Raw genomic sequence first — 26,908 nt, 5'->3', positions numbered from 1 at the left:
AGGGGAGAGATACCATGGTAAATAGGTTACCTATTTACCATGGTATCCCTCCCCTGCGGCGGCTGCTCTTGATCTCCGGCTGCTCTTGATCTCCGTGAACGCACCCGCTGTCTCCAAACCTTGCAGAGCAGCACATTGAAGCGCTTGAAAACACAGCACAACATTCAATAATAACACTTGTAATGCATAATGACTTCAAAGGTATGACTTTAAGTCTATGACATTATTATTTATTGATTTTATTTTGTTTTATTTCTTTGATCACCAACTGCCACGACAACACACTCGTTTTTTTTATGCAGTACTCCTGACGAACTTCACCCATTGCCCGCATCGTACCGGCTCTTAAGGTAGCTTGTGATGGAGCAGCAGGACAAGCTCGCCATCCCGCCCGCTGCTTTCCTGCATTATTGCTCACCAAAACCGTTCGCCGAAACAAAAATAGGTAAATAGGTAACCTATTTACCATGGTATCTCTCCCCTGGGTGCCTTTTGTTTTGCGCCGGCTGCTCTTGATCTCCGTGAACGCACCCGCTGTCTCCAAACCTTGCAGAGCAGCACATTGAAGCGCTTGAAAACACAGCACAACATTCCCTAATAACACTTGCAATGCATTATGACTTCAAAGGTATGGCTTTAGGTCTATGACATTATTATTTATTGATTTTATTTTGTTTTATTTCTTTGATCACCAACTGCCACGACAACACACTCGTTTTTATATGCAGTACTCCTGACGAACTTCACCCATTGCCCGCATCGTACCGGCTCTTAAGGTAGCTTGTGTTGGAGCAGCAGGACAAGCTCGCCATCCCGCCCGCTGCTTTCCTGCATTATTGCTCACCAAAACACAATGCACCCAGGGGAGAGATACCATGGTAAATAGGTAACCTATTTACCATGGTATCCCTCCCCTGCGGCGGCTGCTCTTGATCTCCGGCTGCTCTTGATCTCCGTGAACGCACCCGCTGTCTCCAAACCTTGAAGAGCAGCACATTGAAGCGCTTGAAAACACAGCACAACATTCCCTAATAACACTTGTAATGCATTATGACTTCAAAGGTATGAGTTTAAGTCTATGACATTATTATTTATTGATTTTATTTTGTTTTATTTCTTTGATCACCAACTGCCACGACAACACACTCGTTTTTTTATGCAGTACTCCTGACGAACTTCACCCATTGCCCGCATCGTACCGGCTCTTAAGGTAGCTTGTGTTGGAGCAGCAGGACAAGCTCGCCATCCCGCCCGCTGCTTTCCTGCATTATTGCTCACCAAAACACAACGCACCCAGGGGAGAGATACCATGGTAAATAGGTAACCTATTTAAATAGGTAACCTATTTACCATGGTATCCCTCCCCTGCGGCGGCTGCTCTTGATCTCCAGCTGCTCTTGATCTCCGTGAACGCACGCGCTGTCTCCAAACCTTGCAGAGCAGCACATTGAAGCGCTTGAAAACACAGCACAACCTTCCCTAATAACACTTGCAATGCATTATGACTTCAAAGGTATGGCTTTAGGTCTATGACATTATTATTTATTGATTTTATTTTGTTTTATTTCTTTGATCACCAACTGCCACGACAACACACTCGTTTTTTTATGCAGTACTCGTGACGAACTTCACCCATTGCCCGCATCGTACCGGCTCTTAAGGTAGCTTGTGTTGGAGCAGCAGGACAAGCTCGCCATCCCGCCCGCTGCTTTCCTGCATTATTGCTCACCAAAATACAACGCACCCAGGGGAGAGTTACCATGGTAAATAGGTTACCTATTTACCATGGTATCCCTCCCCTGCGGCGGCTGCTCTTGATCTCCGGCTGCTCTTGATCTCCGTGAACGCACCCGCTGTCTCCAAACCTTGCAGAGCAGCACATTGAAGCGCTTGAAAACACAGCACAACATTCAATAATAACACTTGTAATGCATAATGACTTCAAAGGTATGACTTTAAGTCTATGACATTATTATTTATTGATTTTATTTTGTTTTATTTCTTTGATCACCAACTGCCACGACAACACACTCGTTTTTTTTATGCAGTACTCCTGACGAACTTCACCCATTGCCCGCATCGTACCGGCTCTTAAGGTAGCTTGTGATGGAGCAGCAGGACAAGCTCGCCATCCCGCCCGCTGCTTTCCTGCATTATTGCTCACCAAAACCGTTCGGGAAACAAAAATAGGTAAATAGGTAACCTATTTACCATGGTATCTCTCCCCTGGGTGCCTTTTGTTTTGCGCCGGCTGCTCTTGATCTCCGTGAACGCACCCGCTGTCTCCAAACCTTGCAGAGCAGCACATTGAAGCGCTTGAAAACACAGCACAACATTCCCTAATAACACTTGCAATGCATTATGACTTCAAAGGTATGGCTTTAGGTCTATGACATTATTATTTATTGATTTTATTTTGTTTTATTTCTTTGATCACCAACTGCCACGACAACACACTCGTTTTTATATGCAGTACTCCTGACGAACTTCACCCATTGCCCGCATCGTACCGGCTCTTAAGGTAGCTTGTGTTGGAGCAGCAGGACAAGCTCGCCATCCCGCCCGCTGCTTTCCTGCATTATTGCTCACCAAAACACAATGCACCCAGGGGAGAGATACCATGGTAAATAGGTAACCTATTTACCATGGTATCCCTCCCCTGCGGCGGCTGCTCTTGATCTCCGGCTGCTCTTGATCTCCGTGAACGCACCCGCTGTCTCCAAACCTTGAAGAGCAGCACATTGAAGCGCTTGAAAACACAGCACAACATTCCCTAATAACACTTGTAATGCATTATGACTTCAAAGGTATGAGTTTAAGTCTATGACATTATTATTTATTGATTTTATTTTGTTTTATTTCTTTGATCACCAACTGCCACGACAACACACTCGTTTTTTTATGCAGTACTCCTGACGAACTTCACCCATTGCCCGCATCGTACCGGCTCTTAAGGTAGCTTGTGTTGGAGCAGCAGGACAAGCTCGCCATCCCGCCCGCTGCTTTCCTGCATTACTGCTCACCAAAACCGTTCGCCGAAACAAAAATAGGTAAATAGGTAACCTATTTACCATGGTATCTCTCCCCTGGGTGCCTTGTGTTTTGCGCCGGCTGCTCTTGATCTCCGTGAACGCACCCGCTGTCTCCAAACCTTGCAGAGCAGCACATTGAAGCGCTTGAAAACACAGCACAACATTCCCTTATAACACTTGTAATGCATTATGACTTCAAAGGTATGACTTTAAGTCTATGACATTATTATTTATTGATTTTATTTTGTTTTATTTCTTTGATCACCAACTGCCACGACAACACACTTGTTTTTTTATGTAGTACTCCTGACGAACTTCACCCATTGCCCGCATCGTACCGGCTCTTAAGGTAGCTTGTGTTGGAGCAGCAGGACAAGCTCGCCATCCCGCCCGCTGCTTTCCTGCATTACTGCTCACCAAAACCGTTCGCCGAAACAAAAATAGGTAAATAGGTTACCTTTTTACCATGGTATCTCTCCCCTGGGTGCCTTGTGTTTTGTGCCGGCTGCTCTTGATCTCCGCCTAAACAAAAATAGATGAATAGGTAACCTATTTACCATGGTATCTCTCCCCTGGGTGCCTTGTGTGTTGCGCCGGCTGCTCTTGATCTCTGTGAACGCACCCGCTGTCTCCAAACCTTGAAGAGCAGCACATTGAAGCGCTTGAAAACACAGCACAACATTCCCTAATAACACTTGTAATGCATTATGACTTCAAAGGTATGAGTTTAAGTCTATGACATTATTATTTATTGATTTTATTTTGTTTTATTTCTTTGATCACCAACTGCCACGACAACACACTCGTTTTTTTATGCAGTACTCCTGACGAACTTCACCCATTGCCCGCATCGTACTGGCTCTCAAGGTAGCTTGTGTTGGAGCAGCAGGACAAGCTCGCCATCCTGCCCGCTGCTTTCCTGCATTACTGCTCACCAAAACCGTTCGCCGAAACAGAAATAGGTAAATAGGTAACCTATTTACCATGGTATCTCTCCCCTGGGTGCCTTGTGTTTTGCGCCGGCTGCTCTTGATCTCCGTGAACGCACCCGCTGTCTCCAAACCTTGCAGAGCAGCACATTGAAGCGCTTGAAAACACAGCACAACATTCCCTAATAACACTTGTAATGCATTATGACTTCAAAGGTATGACTTTAAGTCTATGACATTATTATTTATTGATTTTATTTTGTTTTATTTCTTTGATCACCAACTGCCACGACAACACACTCGTTTTTTTTATGCAGTACTCCTGACGAACTTCACCCATTGCCCGCATCGTACCGGCTCTTAAGGTAGCTTGTGTTGGAGCAGCAGACGCTCACCATCCCGCCCGCTGCTTTCCTGCATTATTGCTCACCAAAACACAACACACCCAGGGGAGAGATGCCATGGTAAATAGGTAACCTATTTACCATGGTATCCCTCCCCTGCGGCGGCTGCTCTTGATCTCCGGCTGCTCTTGATCTCCGTGAACGCACACGCTGTCTCCAAACCTTGCAGAGCAGCACATTGAAGCGCTTGAAAACACAGCACAACATTCCCTAATAACACTTGCAATGCATTATGACTTCAAAGGAATGACTTTAGGTCTATGACATTATTATTTATTGATTTTATTTTGTTTTATTTCTTTGATCACCAACTGCCACGACAACACACTCGTTTTTTTTTATGCAGTTCTCCTGACGAACTTCACCCATTGCCCGCATCGTACCGGCTCTTAAGGTAGCTTGTGTTGGAGCAGCAGGACAAGCTCGCCATCCCGCCCGCTGCTTTCCTGCATTATTGCTCACCAAAACACAACGCACCCAGGGGAGAGATACCATGGTAAATAGGTAACCTATTTATCATGGTATCCCTCCCCTGCGGCGGCTGCTCTTGATCTCCGGCTGCTCTTGATCTCCGTGAACGCACCCGCTGTCTCCAAACCTTGCAGAGCAGAACATTGAAGCGCTTGAAAACACAGCACAACATTCCCTAATAACACTTGCAATGCATTATGACTTCAAAGGTATGGCTTTAGGTCTATGACATTATTATTTATTGATTTTATTTTGTTTTATTTCTTTGATCACCAACTGCCACGACAACACACTCGTTTTTTTATGCAGTACTCCTTACGAACTTCACCCATTGCCCGCATCGTACCGGCTCTTAAGGTAGCTTGTGATGGAGCAGCAGGACAAGCTCGCCATCCCGCCCGCTGCTTTCTTGCATTATTGCTCACCAAAATACAACGCACCCAGGGGAGAGTTACCATGGTAAATAGGTAACCTATTTACCATGGTATCCCTCCCCTGCGGCGGCTGCTCTTGATCTCCGGCTGCTCTTGATCTCCGTGAACGCACGCGCTGTCTCCAAGCCTTGCAGAGCAGCACATTGAAGCGCTTGAAAACACAGCACAACATTCCCTAATAACACTTGCAATGCATTATGACTTCAAAGGTATGACTTTAAGTCTATGACATTATTATTTATTGATTTTATTTTGTTTTTTTTTCTTTGATCACCAACTGCCACGACAACACACTCGTTTTTTTATGCAGTATTCCTGACAAACTTCACCCATTGCCCGCATCGTACCGGCTCTTAAGGTAGCTTGTGATGGAGCAGCAGGACAAGCTCGCCATCCCGCCCGCTGCTTTCTTGCATTATTGCTCACCAAAATACAACGCACCCAGGGGAGAGATACCATGGTAAATAGGTAACCTATTTACCATGGTATCCCTCCCCTGCGGCGGCTGCTCTTGATCTCCGGCTGCTCTTGATCTCCGTGAACGCACGCGCTGTCTCCAAACCTTGCAGAGCAGCACATTGAAGCGCTTGAAAAAACAGCACAACATTCCCTAATAACACTTGCAATGCATTATGACTTCAAAGGTATGGCTTTAGGTCTATGACATTATTATTTATTGATTTTATTTTGTTTTATTTCTTTGATCACCAACTGCCACGACAACACACTCGTATTTTTTATGCAGTACTCCTGATGAACTTCACCCATTGCCCGCATCGTACCGGCTCTTAAGGTAGCTTGTGTTGGAGCAGCAGGACAAGCTCGCCATCCCGCCCGCTGCTTTCCTGCATTATTGCTCACCAAAACCGTTCGCCGAAACAAAAATAGGTAAATAGGTAACCTATTTACCATGGTATCCCTCCCCTGCGGCGGCTGCTCTTGATCTCCGGCTGCTCTTGATCTCCGTGAACGCTCCCGCTGTCTCCAAACCTTGCAGAGCAGCACACTGAAGCGCTTGAAAACACAGCACAACATTCCCTAATAACACTTGCAATGCATTATGACTTCAAAGGTATGGCTTTAGGTCTATGACATTATTATTTATTGATTTTATTTTGTTTTATTTCTTTGATCACCAACTGCCACGACAACACACTCGTTTTTTTATGCAGTACTCCTGACGAACTTCACCCATTGCCCGCATCGTACCGGCTCTTAAGGTAGCTTGTGTTGGAGCAGCAGGACAAGCTCGCCATCCCGCCCTCTGCTTTCCTGCATTATTGCTCACCAAAACCGTTCGCCGAAACAAAAATAGGTAAATAGGTAACCTATTTACCATGGTATCCCTCCCCTGCGGCGGCTGCTCTTGATCTCCGGCTGCTCTTGATCTCCGTGAACGCACCCGCTGTCTCCAAACCTTGCAGAGCAGCACATTGAAGCGCTTGAAAACACAGCACAACATTCCCTAATAACACTTGCAATGCATTATGACTTCAAAGGTATGGCTTTAGGTCTATGACATTATTATTTATTGATTTTATTTTGTTTTATTTCTTTGATCACCAACTGCCACGACAACACACTCGTTTTTTTATGCAGTACTCGTGACGAACTTCACCCATTGCCCGCATCGTACCGGCTCTTAAGGTAGCTTGTGTTGGAGCAGCAGGACAAGCTCGCCATCCCGCCCGCTGCTTTCCTGCATTATTGCTCACCAAAATACAACGCACCCAGGGGAGAGTTACCATGGTAAATAGGTTACCTATTTACCATGGTATCCCTCCCCTGCGGCGGCTGCTCTTGATCTCCGGCTGCTCTTGATCTCCGTGAACGCACCCGCTGTCTCCAAACCTTGCAGAGCAGCACTTTGAAGCGCTTGAAAACACAGCACAACATTCAATAATAACACTTGTAATGCATTATGACTTCAAAGGTATGACTTTAAGTCTATGACATTATTATTTATTGATTTTATTTTGTTTTATTTCTTTGATCACCAACTGCCACGACAACACACTCGTTTTTTTTATGCAGTACTCCTGACGAACTTCACCCATTGCCCGCATCGTACCGGCTCTTAAGGTAGCTTGTGATGGAGCAGCAGGACAAGCTCGCCATCCCGCCCGCTGCTTTCCTGCATTATTGCTCACCAAAACCGTTCGCCGAAACAAAAATAGGTAAATAGGTAACCTATTTACCATGGTATCTCTCCCCTGGGTGCCTTTTGTTTTGCGCCGGCTGCTCTTGATCTCCGTGAACGCACCCGCTGTCTCCAAACCTTGCAGAGCAGCACATTGAAGCGCTTGAAAACACAGCACAACATTCCCTAATAACACTTGCAATGCATTATGACTTCAAAGGTATGGATTTAGGTCTATGACATTATTATTTATTTATTTTATTTTGTTTTATTTCTTTGATCACCAACTGCCACGACAACACACTCGTTTTTTTATGCAGTACTCCTGACGAACTTCACCCATTGCCCGCATCGTACCGGCTCTTAAGGTAGCTTGTGTTGGAGCAGCAGGACAAGCTCGCCATCCCGCCCGCTGCTTTCCTGCATTATTGCTCACCAAAACACAACGCACCCAGGGGAGAGATACCATGGTAAATAGGTAACCTATTTACCATGGTATCCCTCCCCTGCGGCGGCTGCTCTTGATCTCCGGCTGCTCTTGATCTCCGTGAACGCACCCGCTGTCTCCAAACCTTGCAGAGCAGCACATTGAAGCGCTTGAAAACACAGCACAAAATTCCCTAATAACACTTGCAATGCATTATGACTGCAAAGGTATGACTTTAAGTCTATGACATTATTATTTATTGATTTTATTTTGTTTTTTTTTCTTTGATCACCAACTGCCACGACAACACACTCGTATTTTTTATGCAGTACTCCTGACGAACTTCACCCATTGCCCGCATCGTACCGGCTCTTAAGGTAGCTTGTGCTGGAGCAGCAGGACAAGCTCGCCATCCCGCCCGCTGCTTACCTGCATTATTGCTCACCAAAACACAACGCACCCAGGGGAGAGATACCATGGTAAATAGGTAACCTATTTACCATGGTATCCCTCCCCTGCGGCGGCTGCTCTTGATCTCCGGCTGCTCTTGATCTCCGTGAACGCACCCGCTGTCTCCAAACCTTGCAGAGCAGCACATTGAAGCGCTTGAAAACACAGCACAACATTCCCTAATAACACTTGTAATGCATTATGACTTCAAAGGTATGACTTTAAGTCTATGACATTATTATTTATTGATTTTATTTTGTTTTATTTCTTTGATCACCAACTGCCACGACAACACACTCGTTTTTTTTTATGCAGTACTCCTGACGAACTTCACCCATTGCCCGCATCGTACCGGCTCTTAAGGTAGCTTGTGTTGGAGCAGCAGGACAAGCTCGCCATCCCGCCCGCTGCTTTCCTGCATTATTGCTCACCAAAACACAACGCACCCAGGGGAGAGATACCATGGTAAATAGGTAACCTATTTACCATGGTATCCCTCCCCTGCGGCGGCTGCTCTTGATCTCCGTGAACGCACCCGCTGTCTCCAAACCTTGCAGAGCAGCACATTGAAGCGCTTGAAAACACAGCACAACATTCCCTAATAACACTTGCAATGCATTATGACTTCAAAGGTATGACTTTAAGTCTATGACATTATTATTTATTGATTTTATTTTGTTTTTTTTTCTTTGATCACCAACTGCCACGACAACACACTCGTATTTTTTATGCAGTACTCCTGACGAACTTCACCCATTGCCCGCATAGTACCGGCTCTTAAGGTAGCTTGTGTTGGAGCAGCAGGACAAGCTCGCCATCCCGCCCGCTGCTTTCCTGCATTATTGCTCACCAAAACACAAAGCACCCAGGGGAGAGATTCCATGGTAAATAGGTAACCTATTTACCATGGTATCCCTCCCCTGCGGCGGCTGCTCTTGATCTCCGGCTGCTCTTGATCTCCGTGAACGCACGCGCTGTCTCCAAGCCTTGCAGAGCAGCACATTGAAGCGCTTGAAAACACAGCACAACATTCCCTAATAACACTTGCAATGCATTATGACTTCAAAGGTATGACTTTAAGTCTATGACATTATTATTTATTGATTTTATTGTGTTTTATTTCTTTGATCACCAACTGCCACGACAACACACTCGTATTTTTTATGCAGTACTCCTGACGAACTTCACCCATTGCCCGCATCGTACCGGCTCTTAAGGTAGCTTGTGCTGGAGCAGCAGGACAAGCTCGCCATCCCGCCTGCTGCTTTCCTGCATTATTGCTCACCAAAACCGTTCGCCGAAACAAAAATAGGTAAATAGGTAACCTATTTATCATGGTATCTCTCCCCTGGGTGCCTTTTGTTTTGAGCCGGCTGCTCTTGATCTCCGTGAACGCACCCGCTGTCTCCAAACCTTTCAGAGCAGCACATTGAAGCGCTTGAAAACACAGCACAACATTCCCTAATAACACTTGCAATGCATTATGACTTCAAAGGTATGGCTTTAGGTCTATGACATTATTATTTATTGATTTTATTTTGTTTTATTTCTTTGATCACCAACTGCCACGACAACACACTCGTTTTTTTATGCAGTACTCCTGACGAACTTCACCCATTGCCCGCATCGTACCGGCTCTTAAGGTAGCTTGTGTTGGAGCAGCAGGACAAGCTCGCCATCCCGCCCGCTGCTTTCCTGCATTATTGCTCACCAAAATACAACGCACCCAGGGGAGAGTTACCATGGTATCCCTCCCCTGCGGCGGCTGCTCTTGATCTCCGGCTGCTCTTGATCTCCGTGAACGCACGCGCTGTCTCCAAGCCTTGCAGAGCAGCACATTGAAGCGCTTGAAAACACAGCACAACATTCCCTAATAACACTTGCAATGCATTATAACTTCAAAGGTATGAATTTAGGTCTATAACATTATTATTTATTTATTTTATTTTGTTTTATTTCTTTGATCACCAACTGCCACGACAACACACTCGTTTTTTTATGCAGTACTCCTGACGAACTTCACCCATTGCCCGCATAGTACCGGCTCTTAAGGTAGCTTGTGTGGGAGCAGCAAGACAAGCTCGCCATCCCGCCCGCTGCTTTCCTGCATTATTGCTCACCAAAACCTTTCTCCGAAACAAAAATAGGTAAATAGGTAACCTATTTACCATGGTATCTCTCCCCTGGGTGCCTTTTGTTTTGCGCCGGCTGCTCTTGATCTCCGTGAACGCACCCGCTGTCTCCAAACCTTGCAGAGCAGCACATTGAAGCGCTTGAAAACACAGCACAACATTCCCGAATAACACTTGCAATGCATTATGACTTCAAAGGTATGGCTTTAGGTCTATGACATTATTATTTATTGATTTTATTTTGTTTTATGTCTTTGATCACCAACTGCCACGACGACACACTCGTTTTTTTATGCAGTACTCCTGACGAACTTCACCCATTGCCCGCATCGTACCGGCTCTTAAGGTAGCTTGTGTTGGAGCAGCAGGACAAGCTCGCCATCCCGCCCGCTGCTTTCCTGCATTATTGCTCACCAAAACCGTTCGCCGAAACAAAAATAGGTAAATAGGTAACCTATTTACCATGGTATCTCTCCCCTGGGTGCCTTTTGTTTTGCGCAGGCTGCTCTTGATCTCCATGAACGCACCCGCTGTCTCCAAACCTTGCAGAGCAGCACATTGAAGCGCTTGAAAACACAGCACAACATTCCCTAATAACACTTGCAATGCATTATGACTTCAAAGGTATGACTTTAAGTCTAGACATTATTATTTATTGATTTTATTGTGTTTTATTTCTTTGATCACCAACTGCCACGACAACACACTCGTTTTTTTATGCAGTACTCGTGACGAACTTCACCCATTGCCCGCATAGTACCGGCTCTTAAGGTAGCTTGTGTTGGAGCAGCAGGACAAGCTCGCCATACCGGCCGCTGCTTTCCTGCATTATTGCTCACCAAAACCGTTCGCCGAAACAAAAATAGGTAAATAGGTAACCTATTTACCATGGTATCTCTCCCCTGGGTGCCTTTTGTTTTGCGCAGGCTGCTCTTCATCTCCGTGAACGCACCCGCTGTCTCCAAACCTTGCAGAGCAGCACATTGAAGCGCTTGAAAACACAGCACAACATTCCCTAATAACACTTGCAATGCATTATGACTTCAAAGGTATGGCTTTAGGTCTATGACATTATTATTTATTGATTTTATTTTGTTTTATTTCTTTGATCACCAACTGCCACGACAACACACTCGTTTTTTTATGCAGTACTCCTGACGAACTTCACCCATTGCCCGCATCGTACCGGCTCTTAAGGTAGCGTGTGTTGGAGCAGCAGGACAAGCTCGCCATCCCGCCCGCTGCTTTCCTGCATTATTGCTCACGAAAACACAACGCACCCATGGGAGAGATACCATGGTAAATAGGTAACCTATTTACCATGGTACAACCCTCCCCTGCGGCGGCTGCTCTTGATCTCCGGCTGCTCTTGATCTCCGTGAACGCACCCGCTGTCTCCAAACCTTGCAGAGCAGCACATTGAAGCGCTTGAAAACACAGCACAACATTCCCTAATAACACTTGCAATGCATTATGACTTCAAAGGTATGGCTTTAGGTCTATGACATTATTATTTATTGATTTTATTTTGTTTTATTTCTTTGATCACCAACTGCCACGACAACACACTCGTATTTTTTATGCAGTACTCCTGACGAACTTCACCCATTGCCCGCATTGTACCGGCTCTTAAGGTAGCTTGTGTTGGAGCAGTAGGACAAGCTAGCCATCCCGCCCGCTGCTTTCCTGCATTATTGTTCACCAAAACCGTTCGCCGAAACAAAAATAGGTAAATAGGTAACCTATTTACCATGGTATCTCTCCCCTGGGTGCCTTTTGTTTTGCGCAGGCTGCTCTTGATCTCCGTGAACGCACCCGCTGTCTCCAAACCTTGCAGAGCAGCACATTGAAGCGCTTGAAAACACAGCACAACATTCCCTAATAACACTTGCAATGCATTATGACTTCAAAGGTATGACTTTAAGTCTATGACATTATTATTTTATTGATTTTATTTTGTTTTTTTTTCTTTGATCACCAACTGCCACGACAACACACTCGTATTTTTTATGCAGTACTCCTGACGAACTTCACCCATTGCCCGCATCGTACCGGCTCTTAAGGTAGCTTCTGTTGGAGCAGCAGGACAAGCTCGCCATCCCGCCCGCTGCTTTCCTGCATTATTGCTCACCAAAACACAACGCATCTCCCCTGGGTGCCTTTTGTTTTGCGCCGGCTGCTCTTGATTTCCGTGAACGCACCCGCTGTCTCCAAACCTTGCAGAGCAGCACATTGAAGCGCTTGAAAACACAGCACAGCATTCCCTAATAACACTTGCAATGCATTATGACTTCAAAGGTATGGCTTTAAGTCTATGACATTATTATTTATTGATTTTATTGTGTTTTATTTCTTTGATCACCAACTGCCACGACAACACACTCGTTTTTTTATGCAGTACTCGTGACGAACTTCACCCATTGCCCGCATAGTACCGGCTCTTAAGGTAGCTTGTGTTGGAGCAGCAGGACAAGCTCGCCATCCCGCCCGCTGCTTTCCTGCATTATACCTCACCAAACCGTTCGCCGAAACAAAAATAGGTAAATAGGTAACCTATTTACCATGGTATCTCTCCCCTGGGTGCCTTTTGTTTTGCGCCGGCTGCTCTTGATCTCCGTGAACGCACCCGCTGTCTCCAAACCTTGCAGAGCAGCACATTGAAGCGCTTGAAAACACAGCACAACATTCCCTAATAACACTTGCAATGCATTATGACTTCAAAGGTATGGCTTTAGGTCTATGACATTATTATTTATTGATTTTATTTTGTTTTATTTCTTTGATCACCAACTGCCACGACAACACACTCGTATTTTGTATGCAGTACTCCTGACGAACTTCACCCATTGCCCGCATAGTACCGGCTCTTAAGGTAGCTTGTGTTGGAGCAGCAGGACAAGCTCGCCATCCCGCCCGCTGCTTTCCTGCATTATTGCTCACCAAAACCGTTCGCCGAAACAAAAATAGGTAAATAGGTAACCTATTTACCATGGTATCTCTCCCCTGGGTGCCTTTTGTTTTGCGCCGGCTGCTCTTGATCTCCGTGAACGCACCCGCTGTCTCCAAACCTTGCAGAGCAGCACATTGAAGCGCTTGAAAACACAGCACAACATTCCCTAATAACACTTGCAATGCATTCTGACTTCAAAGGTATGGCTTTAGGTCTATGACATTATTATTTATTGATTTTATTTTGTTTTATTTCTTTGATCACCAACTGCCACGACAACACACTCGTTTTTTTATGCAGTACTCCTGACGAACTTCACCCATTGCCCGCATCGTACCGGCTCTTAAGGTAGCTTGTGTTGGAGCAGCAGGACAAGCTCGCCATCCCGCCCGCTGCTTTCCTGCATTATTGCTCACCAAAACACAACGCACCCAGTGGAGAGATACCATGGTAAATAGGTAACCTATTTACCATGGTATCCCTCCCCTGCGGCGGCTGCTCTTGATCTCCGGCTGCTCTTGATCTGCGTGAACGCACCCGCTGTCTCCAAACCTTGCAGAGCAGCACATTGAAGCGCTTGAAAACACAGCACAACATTCCCTAATAACACTTGCAATGCATTATGACTTCAAAGGTATGGCTTTAGGTCTATGACATTATTATTTATTGATTTTATTTAGTTTTATTTCTTTGATCACCAACTGCCACGACAACACACTCGTTTTTTTATGCAGTACTCCTGACGAACTTCACCCATTGCCCGCATCGTACCGGCTCTTAAGGTAGCTTGTGTTGGAGCAGCAGGACAAGCTCGCCATCCCGCCCGCTGCTTTCCTGCATTATTGCTCACCAAAACCGTTCGCCGAAACAAAAATAGGTAAATAGGTAACCTATTTACCATGGTATCTCTCCCCTGGGTGCCTTTTGTTTTGCGCCGGCTGCTCTTGATCTCCGTGAACGCACCCGCTGTCTCCAAACCTTGCAGAGCAGCACATTGAAGCGCTTGAAAACACAGCACAACATTCCCTAATAACACTTGCAATGCATTATGACTTCAAAGGTATGGCTTTAGGTCTATGACATTATTATTTATTGATTTTATTTTGTTTTATTTCTTTGATCACCAACTGCCACGACAACACACTCGTTTTTTTATGCAGTACTCCTGACGAACTTCACCCATTGCCTGCATCGTACCGGCTCTTAAGGTAGCTTGTGTTGGAGCAGCAGGACAAGCTCGCCATCCCGCCCGCTGCTTTCCTGCATTATTGCTCACCAAAACCGTTCGCCGAAACAAAAATAGGTAAATAGGTAACCTATTTACCATGGTATCTCTCCCCTGGGTGCCTTTTGTTTTGCGCCGGCTGCTCTTGATCTCCGTGAACGCACCCGCTGTCTCCAAACCTTGCAGAGCAGCACATTGAAGCGCTTGAAAACACAGCACAACATTCCCTAATAACACTTGCAATGCATTATGACTTCAAAGGTATGGCTTTAGGTCTATGACATTATTATTTATTGATTTTATTTTGTTTTATTTCTTTGATCACCAACTGCCACGACAACACACTCGTTTTTTTATGCAGTACTCCTGACGAACTTCACCCATTGCCTGCATCGTACCGGCTCTTAAGGTAGCTTGTGTTGGAGCAGCAGGACAAGCTCGCCATCCCGCCCGCTGCTTTCCTGCATTATTGCTCACCAAAACCGTTCGCCGAAACAAAAATAGGTAAATAGGTAACCTATTTACCATGGTATCTCTCCCCTGGGTGCCTTTTGTTTTGCGCCGGCTGCTCTTGATCTCCGTGAACGCACCCGCTGTCTCCAAACCTTGCAGAGCAGCACATTGAAGCGCTTGAAAACACAGCACAACATTCCCTAATAACACTTGCAATGCATTATGACTTCAAAGGAATGGATTTAGGTCTATGACATTATTATTTATTGATTTTATTTTGTTTTATTTCTTTGATCACCAACTGCCACGACAACACACTCATTTTTTTATGCAGTACTCCTGACGAACTTCACCCATTGCCCGCATCGTACCGGCTCTTAAGGTAGCTTGTGTTGGAGCAGCAGGACAAGCTCGCCATCCCGCTCGCTGCTTTCCTGCATTATTGCTCACCAAAACACAACGCACCCAGGGGAGAGATACCATGGTAAATAGGTAACCTATTTACCATGGTATCCCTGCCCTGCGGCGGCTGCTCTTGATCTCCGGCTGCTCTTGATCTCCGTGAACGCACCCGCTGTCTCCAAACCTTGCAGAGCAGCACATTGAAGCGCTTGAAAACACAGCACAACATTCCCTAATAACACTTGCAATGCATTATGACTTCAAAGGTATGACTTTAAGTCTATGACATTATTATTTATTGATTTTATTTTGTTTTTTTTTCTTTGATCACCAACTGCCACGACAACACACTCGTATTTTTTATGCAGTACTCCTGACAAACTTCACCCATTGCCCGCATCGTACCGGCTCTTAAGGTAGCTTGTGTTGGAGCAGCAGGACAAGCTCGCCATCCCGCCCGCTGCTTTCCTGCATTATTGCTCACCAAAACACAACGCACCCATGGGAGAGATACCATGGTAAATAGGTAACCTATTTACCATGGTATCCCTCCCCTGCGGCGGCTGCTCTTGATCTCCGGCTGCTCTTGATCTCCGTGAACGAACCCGCTGTCTCCAAACCTTGCAGAGCAGCACATTGAAGCGCTTGAAAACACAGCACAACATTCCCTAATAACACTTGTAATGCATTATGACTTCAAAGGTATGACTTTAAGTCTATGACATTATTATTTATTGATTTTATTTTGTTTTATTTCTTTGATCACCAACTGCCACGACAACACACTCGTTTTTTTTATGCAGTACTCCTGACGAACTTCACCCATTGCCCGAATCGTACCGGCTCTTAAGGTAGCTTGTGATGGAGCAGCAGGACAAGCTCGCCATCCCGCCCGCTGCTTTCCTGCATTATTGCTCACCAAAACACAACGCACCCAGGGGAGAGATACCATGGTAAATAGGTAAACTATTTACCATGGTATCCCTCCCCTGCGGCGGCTGCTCTTGATCTCCGGCTGCTCTTGATCTCCGTGAACGCACCCGCTGTCTCCAAACCTTGCAGAGCAGCACATTGAAGCGCTTGAAAACAAAGCACAACATTCCCTAATAACACTTGCAATGCATTATGACTTCAAAGGTATGGCTTTAGGTCTATGACATTATTATTTATTGATTTTATTTTGTTTTATTTCTTTGATCACCAACTGCCACGACAACACACTCGTTTTTTTATGCAGTACTCCTGACGATCTTCACCCATTGCCCGCATCGTACCGGCTCTTAAGGTAGCTTGTGTTGGAGCAGCAGGACAAGCTCGCCATCCCGCCCGCTGCTTTCCTGCATTATTGCTCACCAAAACCGTTCGCCGAAACAAAAATAGGTAAATAGGTAACCTATTTACCATGGTATCTCTCCCCTGGGTGCCTTTTGTTTTGCGCCGGCTGCTCTTGATCTCCGTGAACGCACCCGCTGTCTCCAAACCTTGCAGAGCAGCACATTGAAGCGCTTGAAAACACAGCACAACATTCCCTAATAACACTTGCAATGCATTATGACTTCAAAGGTATGACTTTAAGTCTATGACATTATTATTTATTGATTTTATTTTGTTTTATTTCTTTGATCACCAACTGCCACGACAACACACTCGTTTTTTTACGCAGTACTCCTGACGAACTTCACCCATTGCCCGCATCGTACCGGCTCTTAAGGTAGCTTGTGTTGGAGCAGCAGGACAAGCTCGCCATCCCGCCCGCTGCTTTCCTGCATTATTGCTCACGAAAACACAACGCACCCAGGGGAGAGATACCATGGTATCCCTCCCCTGCGGCGGCTGCTCTTGATCTCCGGCTGCTCATGATCTCCGTGAACGCACCCGCTGTCTCCAAACCTTGCAGAGCAGCACATTGAAGCGCTTGAAAACACAGCACAATATTCCCTAATAACACTTGCAATGCATTATGACTTCAAAGGTATGACTTTAAGTCTATGACATTATTATTTATTGATTTTATTTTGTTTTATTTCTTTGATCACCAACTGCCACGACAACACACTCGTTTTTTTTATGCAGTACTCCTGACGAACTTCACCCATTGCCCGCATCGTACCGGCTCTTAAGGTAGATTGTGTTGGAGCAGCAGGACAAGCTCGCCATCCCGCCCGCTGCTTTCCTGCATTATTGCTCACGAAAACACAACGCACCCAGGGGAGAGATACCATGGTAAATAGGTAACCTATTTACCATGGTATCCCTCCCCTGCGGCGGCTGCTCTTGATCTCCGGCTGCTCATGATCTCCGTGAACGCACCCGCTGTCTCCAAACCTTGCAGAGCAGCACATTGAAGCGCTTGAAAACACAGCACAACATTCCCTAATAACACTTGCAATGCATTATGACTTCAAAGGTATGACTTTAAGTCTATGACATTATTATTTATTTATTTTATTTTGTTTTATTTCTTTGATCACCAACTGCCACGACAACACACTCGTTTTTTTATGCAGTACTCCTGACGAACTTCACCCATTGCCCGCATCGTACCGGCTCTTAAGGTAGCTTGTGTTGGAGCAGCAGGACAAGCTCGCCATCCCGCCCGCTGCTTTCCTGCATTATTGCTCACGAAAACACAACGCACACAGGGGAGAGATACCATGGTAAATAGGTAACCTATTAGGTAATCTGCGTTCACGGAGATAGGTAACATATTTACCATGGTATCCCTCCCCTGCGGCGGCTGCTCTTGATCTCCGGCTGCTCATGATCTCCTAGAACGCACCCGCTGTCTCCAAACCTTGCAGAGCAGCACATTGAAGCGCTTGAAAACACAGCACAACATTCCCTAATAACACTTGCAATGCATTATGACTTCAAAGGTATGACTTTAAGTCTATGACATTATTATTTATTAATTTTATTTTGTTTTATTTCTTTGATCACCAACTGCCACGACAACACACTCGTTTTTTTTTTATGCAGTACTCCTGACGAACTTCACCCATTGCCCGCATCGTACCGGCTCTTAAGGTAGCTTGTGTTGGAGCAGCTGGACAAGCTCGCCATCCCGCCCGCTGCTTTCCTGCATTATTGCTCACGAAAACACAACGCACCCAGGGGAGAGATACCATGGTAAATAGGTAACCTATTTACCATGGTATCCCTCCCCTGCGGCGGCTGCTCTTGATCTCCGGCTGCTCATGATCTCCGTGAACGCACCCGCTGTCTCCAAACCTTGCAGAGCAGCACATTGAAGCGCTTGAAAACACAGCATAACATTCCCTAATAACACTTGCAATGCATTATGACTTCAAAGGTATGACTTTAAGTCTATGACATTATTATTTATTGATTTTATTTTGTTTTATTTCTTTGATCACCAACTGCCACGACAACACACTCGTTTTTTATGCAGTACTCCTGACGAACTTCACCCATTGCCCGCATCGTACCGGCTCTTAAGGTAGCTTGTGTTGGAGCAGCAGGACAAGCTCGCCATCCCGCCCGCTGCTTTCCTGCATTATTGCTCACGAAAACACAACGCACCCAGGGGAGAGATACCATGGTAAATAGGTAACCTATTTACCATGGTATCCCTCCCCTGCGGCGGCTGCTCTTGATCTCCGGCTGCTCATGATCTCCGTGAACGCACCCGCTGTCTCCAAACCTTGCAGAGCAGCACATTGAAGCGCTTGAAAACACAGCACAACATTCCCTAATAACACTTGCAATGCATTATGACTTCAAAGGTATGACTTTAAGTCTATGACATTATTATTTATTGATTTTATTTTGTTTTATTTCTTTGATCACCAACTGCCACGACAACACACTCGTTTTTTTATGCAGTACTCCTGACGAACTTCACCCATTGCCCGCATCGTACCGGCTCTTAAGGTAGCTTGTGTTGGAGCAGCAGGACAAGCTCGCCATCCCGCCCGCTGCTTTCCTGCATTATTGCTCACGAAAACACAACGCACCCAGGGGAGAGATACCATGGTAAATAGGTAACCTATTAGGTAATCTGCGTTCACGGAGATAGGTAACCTATTTACCATGGTATCCCTCCCCTGCGGCGGCTGCTCTTGATCTCCGGCTGCTCATGATCTCCTAGAACGCACCCGCTGTCTCCGAACCTTGCAGAGCAGCACATTGAAGCGCTTGAAAACACAGCACAACATTCCCTAATAACACTTGCAATGCATTATGACTTCAAAGGTATGACTTTAAGTCTATGACATTATTATTTATTAATTTTATTTTGTTTTATTTCTTTGATCACCAACTGCCACGACAACACACTCGTTTTTTTTTATGCAGTACTCCTGACGAACTTCACCCATTGCCCGCATCGTACCGGCTCTTAAGGTAGCTTGTGTTGGAGCAGCAGGACAAGCTCGCCACCCCGCCCGCTGCTTTCCTGCATTATTGCTCACGAAAACACAACGCACCCAGGGGAGAGATACCATGGTAAATAGGTAACCTATTTACCATGGTATCCCTCCCCTGCGGCGGCTGCTCTTGATCTCCGGCTGCTCATGATCTCCGTGAACGCACCCGCTGTCTCCAAACCTTGCAGAGCAGCACATTGAAGCGCTTGAAAACACAGCACAACATTCCCTAATAACACTTGCAATGCATTATGACTTCAAAGGTATGACTTTAAGTCTATGACATTATTATTTATTGATTTTATTTTGTTTTATTTCTTTGATCACCAACTGCCACGACAACACACTCGTTTTTTTTTATGCAGTACTCCTGACGAACTTCACCCATTGCCCGCATCGTACCGGCTCTTAAGGTAGCTTGTGTTGGAGCAGCAGGACAAGCTCGCCATCCCGCCCGCTGCTTTCCTGCATTATTGCTCACGAAAACACAACGCACCCAGGGGAGAGATACCATGGTAAATAGGTAACCTATTTACCATGGTATCCCTCCCCTGCGGCGGCTGCTCTTGATCTCCTGCTGCTCATGATCTCCGTGAACGCACCCGCTGTCTCCAAACCTTGCAGAGCAGCACATTGAAGCGCTTGAAAACACAGCACAACATTCCCTAATAACACTTGCAATGCATTATGACTTCAAAGGTATGACTTTAAGTCTATGACATTATTATTTATTGATTTTATTTTGTTTTATTTCTTTGATCACCAACTGCCACGACAACACACTCGTTTTTTTTTATGCAGTACTCCTGACGAACTTCACCCATTGCCCGCATCGTACCGGCTCTTAAGGTAGCTTGTGTTGGAGCAGCAGGACAAGCTCGCCATCCCGCCCGCTGCTTTCCTGCATTATTGCTCACGAAAACACAACGCACCCAGGGGAGAGATACCATGGTAAATAGGTAACCTATTTACCATGGTATCCCTCCCCTGCGGCGGCTGCTCTTGATCTCCTGCTGCTCATGATCTCCGTGAACGCACCCGCTGTCTCCAAACCTTGCAGAGCAGCACATTGAAGCGCTTGAAAACACAGCACAACATTCCCTAATAACACTTGCAATGCATTATGACTTCAAAGGTATGACTTTAAGTCTATGACATTATTATTTATTGATTTTATTTTGTTTTATTTCTTTGATCACCAACTGCCACGACAACACACTCGTTTTTTTTATGCAGTACTCCTGACGAACTTCACCCATTGCCCGCATCGTACCGGCTCTTAAGGTAGCTTGTGTTGGAGCAGCAGGACGAGCTCGCCATCCCGCCCGCTGCTTTCCTGCATTATTGCTCACCAAAACACAACGCACCCAGGGGAGAGATACCATGGTAAATAGGTAACCTATTTACCATGGTATCCCTCCCCTGCGGCGGCTGCTCTTGATCTCCGGCTGCTCATGATCTCCGTGAACGCACCCGCTGTCTCCAAACCTTGCAGAGCAGCACATTGAAGCGCTTGAAAACACAGCACAACATTCCCTAATAACACTTGCAATGTATTATGACTTCAAAGGTATGACTTTAAGTCTATGACATTATTATTATTTATTGATTTTATTTTGTTTTATTTCTTTGATCACCAACTGCCACGACAACACACTCGTTTTTTTATGCAGTACTCCTGACGATCTTCACCCATTGCCCGCATCGTACCGGCTCTAAGGTAGCTTGTGTTGGAGCAGCAGGACAAGCTCGCCATCCCGCCCGCTGCTTTCCTGCATTATTGCTCACGAAAACACAACGCACCCAGGGGAGAGATACCATGGTAAATAGGTAACCTATTTACCATGGTATCCCTCCCCTGCGGCGGCTGCTCTTGATCTCCGGCTGCTCATGATCTCCGTGAACGCACCCGCTGTCTCCAAACCTTGCAGAGCAGCACATTGAAGCGCTTGAAAACACAGCACAACATTCCCTAATAACACTTGCAATGCATTATGACTTCAAAGGTATGACTTTAAGTCTATGACATTATTATTTATTGATTTTATTTTGTTTTATTTCTTTGATCACCAACTGCCTCGACAACACAGTCGTTTTTTTTTATGCAGTACTCCTGACGAACTTCACCCATTGCCCGCATCGTACCGGCTCTTAAGGTAGCTTGTGTTGGAGCAGCAGGACAAGCTCGCCATCCCGCCCGCTGCTTTCCTGCATTATTGCTCACGAAAACACAACGCACCCAGGGGAGAGATACCATGGTAAATAGGTAACCTATTTACCATGGTATCCCTCCCCTGCGGCGGCTGCTCTTGATCTCCTGCTGCTCATGATCTCCGTGAACGCACCCGCTGTCTCCAAACCTTGCAGAGCAGCACATTGAAGCGCTTGAAAACATAGCACAACATTCCCTAATAACACTTGCAATGCATTATGACTTCAAAGGTATGACTTTAAGTCTATGAAATTATTATTTATTGATTTTATTTTGTTTTATTTCTTTGATCACCAACTGCCACGACAACACACTCGTTTTTTTTATGCAGTACTCCTGACGAACTTCACCCATTGCCCGCATCGTACCGGCTCTTAAGGTAGCTTGTGTTGGAGCAGCAGGACGAGCTCGCCATCCCGCCCGCTGCTTTCCTGCATTATTGCTCACGAAAACACAACTCACCCAGGGGAGAGATACCATGGTAAATAGGTAACCTATTTACCATGTTATCCCTCCCCTGCGGCGGCTGCTCTTGATCTCCGGCTGCTCATGATCTCCGTGAACGCACCCGCTGTCTCCAAACCTTGCAGAGCAGCACATTGAAGCGCTTGAAAACACAGCACAACATTCCCTAATAACACTTGCAATGCATTATGACTTCAAAGGTATGACTTTAAGTCTATGACATTATTATTATTTATTGATTTTATTTTGTTTTATTTCTTTGATCACCAACTGCCACGACAACACACTCGTTTTTTTATGCAGTACTCCTGACGATCTTCACCCATTGCCCGCATCGTACCGGCTCTAAGGTAGCTTGTGTTGGAGCAGCAGGACAAGCTCGCCATCCCGCCCGCTGCTTTCCTGCATTATTGCTCACGAAAACACAACGCACCCAGGGGAGAGATACCATGGTAAATAGGTAACCTATTTACCATGGTATCCCTCCCCTGCGGCGGCTGCTCTTGATCTCCGGCTGCTCATGATCTCCGTGAACGCACCCGCTGTCTCCAAACCTTGCAGAGCAGCACATTGAAGCGCTTGAAAACACAACACAACATTCCCTAATAACACTTGCAATGCATTATGACTTCAAAGGTATGACTTTAAGTCTATGACATTATTATTATTTATTGATTTTATTTTGTTTTATTTCTTTGATCACCAACTGCCACGACAACACACTCGTTTTTTTATGCAGTACTCCTGACGAACTTCACCCATTGCCCGCATCGTACCGGCTCTAAGGTAGCTTGTGTTGGAGCAGCAGGACAAGCTCGCCATCCCGCCCGCTGCTTTCCTGCATTATTGCTCACGAAAACACAACGCACCCAGGGGAGAGATACCATGGTAAATAGGTAACCTATTTAACATGGTATCCCTCCCCTGCGGCGGCTGCTCTTGATCTCCGGCTGCTCATGATCTCCGTGAACGCACCCGCTGTCTCCAAACCTTGCAGAGCAGCACATTGAAGCGCTTGAAAACACAGCACAACATTCCCTAATAACACTTGCAATGCATTATGACTTCAAAGGTATGACTTTAAGTCTATGACATTATTATTTATTGATTTTATTTTGTTTTATTTCTTTGATCACCAACTGCCACGACAACACAGTCGTTTTTTTTTATGCAGTACTCCTGACGAACTTCACCCATTGCCCGCATCGTACCGGCTCTTAAGGTAGCTTGTGTTGGAGCAGCAGGACAAGCTCGCCATCCCGCCCGCTGCTTTCCTGCATTATTGCTCACGAAAACACAACGCACCCAGGGGAGAGATACCATGGTAAATAGGTAACCTATTTACCATGGTATCCCTCCCCTGCGGCGGCTGCTCTTGATCTCCTGCTGCTCATGATCTCCGTGAACGCACCCGCTGTCTCCAAACCTTGCAGAGCAGCACATTGAAGCGCTTGAAAACACAGCACAACATTCCCTAATAACACTTGCAATGCATTATGACTTCAAAGGTATGACTTTAAGTCTATGACATTATTATTATTTATTGATTTTATTTTGTTTTATTTCTTTGATCACCAACTGCCACGACAACACACTCGTTTTTTTATGCAGTACTCCTGACGAACTTCACCCATTGCCCGCATCGTACCGGCTCTAAGGTAGCTTGTGTTGGAGCAGCAGGACAAGCTCGCCATCCCGCCCGCTGCTTTCCTGCATTATTGCTCACGAAAACACAACGCACCCAGGGGAGAGATACCATGGTAAATAGGTAACCTATTTAACATGGTATCCCTCCCCTGCGGCGGCTGCTCTTGATCTCCGGCTGCTCATGATCTCCGTGAACGCACCCGCTGTCTCCAAACCTTGCAGAGCAGCACATTGAAGCGCTTGAAAACACAGCACAACATTCCCTAATAACACTTGCAATGCATTATGACTTCAAAGGTATGACTTTAAGTCTATGACATTATTATTTATTGATTTTATTTTGTTTTATTTCTTTGATCACCAACTGCCACGACAACACAGTCGTTTTTTTTTATGCAGTACTCCTGACGAACTTCACCCATTGCCCGCATCGTACCGGCTCTTAAGGTAGCTTGTGTTGGAGCAGCAGGACAAGCTCGCCATCCCGCCCGCTGCTTTCCTGCATTATTGCTCACGAAAACACAACGCACCCAGGGGAGAGATACCATGGTAAATAGGTAACCTATTTACCATGGTATCCCTCCCCTGCGGCGGCTGCTCTTGATCTCCTGCTGCTCATGATCTCCGTGAACGCACCCGCTGTCTCCAAACCTTGCAGAGCAGCACATTGAAGCGCTTGAAAACACAGCACAACATTCCCTAATAACACTTGCAATGCATTATGACTTCAAAGGTATGACTTTAAGTCTATGACATTATTATTATTTATTGATTTTATTTTGTTTTATTTCTTTGATCACCAACTGCCACGACAACACACTCGTTTTTTTATGCAGTACTCCTGACGATCTTCACCCATTGCCCGCATCGTACCGGCTCTAAGGTAGCTTGTGTTGGAGCAGCAGGACAAGCTCGCCATCCCGCCCGCTGCTTTCCTGCATTATTGCTCACGAAAACACAACGCACCCAGGGGAGAGATACCATGGTAAATAGGTAACCTATTTACCATGGTATCCCTCCCCTGCGGCTGCTGCTCTTGATCTCCGGCTGCTCATGATCTCCGTGAACGCACCCGCTGTCTCCAAACCTTGCAGAGCAGCACATTGAAGCGCTTGAAAACACAGCACAACATTCCCTAATAACACTTGCAATGCATTATGACTTCAAAGGTATGACTTTAAGTCTATGACATTATTATTTATTGATTTTATTTTGTTTTATTTCTTTGATCACCAACTGCCACGACAACACACTCGTTTTTTTATGCAGTACTCCTGGCGATCTTCACCCATTGCCCGCATCGTACCGGCTCTTAAGGTAGCTTGTGTTGGAGCAGCAGGACAAGCTCGCCATCCCGCCCGCTGCTTTCCTGCATTATTGCTCACGAAAACACAACGCACCCAGGGGAGAGATACCATGGTAAATAGGTAACCTATTTACCATGGTATCCCTCCCCTGCGGCGGCTGCTCTTGATCTCCTGCTGCTCATGATCTCCGTGAACGCACCCGCTGTCTCCAAACCTTGCAGAGCAGCACATTGAAGCGCTTGAAAACACAGCACAACATTCCCTAATAACACTTGCAATGCATTATGACTTCAAAGGTATGACTTTAAGTCTATGACATTATTTTTTATTGATTTTATTTTGTTTTTTTTTCTTTGATCACCAACTGCCACGACAACACACTCGTATTTTTTATGCAGTACTCCTGACGAACTTCACCCATTGCCCGCATAGTACCGGCTCTTAAGGTAGCTTGTGTTGGAGCAGCAGGACAAGCTCGCCATCCCGCCCGCTGCTTTCCTGCATTATTGCTCACGAAAACACAACGCACCCAGGGGAGAGATATACCTCCCCTGCGGCGGCTGCTCTTGATCTCCGGCTGCTCATGATCTCCGTGAACGCACCCGCTGTCTCCAAACCTTGCAGAGCAGCACATTGAAGCGCTTGAAAACACAGCACAACATTCCCTAATAACACTTGCAATGCATTATGACTTCAAAGGTATGACTTTAAGTCTATGACATTATTATTTATTTTGTTTTATTTCTTTGATCACCAACTGCCACGACAACACACTCGTTTTTTTATGCAGTACTCCTGACGAACTTCACCCATTGCCCGCATCGTACCGGCTCTTAAGGTAGCTTGTGTTGGAGCAGCAGGACAAGCTCGCCATCCCGCCCGCTGCTTTCCTGCATTATTGCTCACGAAAACACAACGCACCCAGGGGAGAGATACCATGGTAAATAGGTAACCTATTTACCATGGTATCCCTCCCCTGCGGCGGCTGCTCTTGATCTCCGGCTGCTCATGATCTCCGTGAACGCACCCGCTGTCTCCAAACCTTGCAGAGCAGCACATTGAAGCGCTTGAAAACACAGCACAACATTCCCTAATAACACTTGCAATGCATTATGACTTCAAAGGTATGACTTAAAGTCTATGACATTATTATTTATTGATTTTATTTTGTTTTATTTCTTTGATCACCAACTGCCACGACAACACATTCGTTTTTTTTTATGCAGTACTCCTGACGAACTTCACCCATTGCCCGCATCGTACCGGCTCTTAAGGTAGCTTGTGTTGGAGCAGCAGGACAAGCTCGCCATCCCGCCCGCTGCTTTCCTGCATTATTGCTCACGAAAACACAACGCACCCAGGGGAGAGATACCATGGTAAATAGGTAACCTATTTACCATGGTATCCCTCCCCTGCGGCGGCTGCTCTTGATCTCCGGCT

Source organism: Acipenser ruthenus, chromosome 1, assembly GCF_902713425.1.
Source record: "Acipenser ruthenus chromosome 1, fAciRut3.2 maternal haplotype, whole genome shotgun sequence".
Lineage (NCBI taxonomy): Eukaryota > Metazoa > Chordata > Actinopteri > Acipenseriformes > Acipenseridae > Acipenser > Acipenser ruthenus.
Note: the sequence above shows the minus strand (reverse complement) of the source record.